Genomic DNA, 2111 nt, shown 5'->3' with positions numbered 1-2111 from the left:
TTACTACACTGAGCTTAAATTTTACTATACTTTCTCACTTTTCTATCTATTCCCCTCCTCTCTCTCTCTCTCTCCCCTTCCCTCTCTTTCTCTCTCTCTCTTTCCATTTCTCTTTTTCATAATGATAGCATCAGTAAAAATCAACTGTAATTAAATTTTAACTTCTTAACTTCAACTTTCATAACGAGCGCTTAGGCTTAATTTGTAATTGTGAATTTCCATTGTTAGTTAAATTGTAACTATAAAATCCGATTTTAAATATAGCTATAAATTTCGATTTTAAATATAACTATAAAATCCGATTTTGAGTATAACTATAAAATTCAATTTTGAGTATAACTATAAATTTCGATTTTGAGTATAAATATAAAATTCGATTTTGATATAACTATAAATTTCGATTTTGAGTATAATTATAAAATTCGATTTTGAGTATAACTATAAAATTTGATTTTGAGTATAGCTATAAAATTCGATTTTGAGTATAACCATAAAATCCCACTCTGTATATTCACTTTTAGTATATATAATTATGAAATTTCGTTGTCAGTTAGCATGCTATGCTTTAAAAAATTCATTTGAATTCTTTACTGAAATGATTATCAATAAAATATAAATTAAATATGGTCGCATTTTAAGGAGAAATTTAAAAATACTAATACAATAATCTTTTCCTAATAAAACCTGTTGTCATACATCTATAGCTACTACTAAATGACCTTTAATCGGGATATTCTAATAACTTTCAGCATGAGAATATGAATACAAGTAAAATATTTTGAATTAGGATAATTCTAGTAGCTATCCGGTTAACTGTACAATGCATTCCCGAATAATACTTCAGATTCCGGTAATAGTTTAAATTCAAATTTAACACTTCTCTTCTTAGATCAAGGTATAATTTAATGATCATGTAAGCTAAGTAATCTAGACTAACATAAATATCAGTAAGATTATTCGATAGCTACAATCATCAATCAATCATTATCATTTTTAACTGATATAATGCAAAATACTATGACACATAATGACAAATCCTACCAAGATACGATAGAATAATCTTTCTCTTTCCCTTCTCTCTTTCTCTCCCTTTCTCTCCCTTTCTCCCCTTTTCTTGCCACTGAATAATCAATTAAATAGCCAGATTGATATATTGATAAGGGTATAATTTTGGCCAATAATATCTGATTAGCAATGATATCCTATCAGAATTAATCAAAGATGAATGATTAATGCAAATTTGCTTATCAATTTTTCAACAAATATCATAATAATGCTAATTTATGTTTCCATTTCAATTCATTTCTTCATTATATCCATTGAATTTTATTTAATTAGATTTGCTTAAGAATTAATTAAACATTGCAATGTGTCACATTCATAAGATGTGACATTTTTCCTGATAATATATTGGCAAAAAAAAAAAAAGGAAAAGAAAAAAGATTGAATCGTTTAAGCATGCATTTAAAACAGGCACTTAAATTTGGTGACGTTATTTAAGATTGCTTAAATTTTTATGGATGAGCAAAAAAAAAGAAAAAAAAAGAAACGAAAGATCTGAGAAGAAAAGAAAAAGAAAGAAGAATTGGAAGTAAAATGATGGAAGAAAAAAAAAGTTATAAAAATTAAAATGAATGAAATAAATCTTAATTATCAACCTTTACAGGTATTTTTACAGGTGAGAAGAAGGGGGAAAAAAAAGAAAAGAGAAGAAATACATATAAAATATTGAAATGAATCAATTCTTCGATTGTTTTTAACTGTGGAATGATGATTTGGACGAAAAATGAATAGAATGACAAATGTATTCGTATTGAAATGCATTAATTCCCAATGGTATTATTTTAAATTTGTTAAAAAAAAAGTAAAGAAAGTGAAAAAAAGTTTTTAGACAAAAAATTCTTTTTTCTTTTAAAGAATATTTTAGTTTTTTTTATTTTGTTTTTCATTCATACCTTTCTCATTTATTCATCATTGTTTAGGTAAAATATCTACCTTATAATAATATTTGTTTGATATCTGTCTGATACAGTATTTATTTGGAAAGTAATTGAATAAACAATTATAGTATTTATTGATTGGAATTTATGAGATTATAAGTTAGAAAGTTA

The sequence above is a fragment of the Loa loa genome, assembly GCF_000183805.2.
Source record: "Loa loa unplaced genomic scaffold supercont3.395, whole genome shotgun sequence".
NCBI classification, from domain to species: domain Eukaryota; kingdom Metazoa; phylum Nematoda; class Chromadorea; order Rhabditida; family Onchocercidae; genus Loa; species Loa loa.
The sequence above is the reverse complement of the archived record's forward strand: the minus strand, read 5'-3'. Positions refer to the sequence as shown.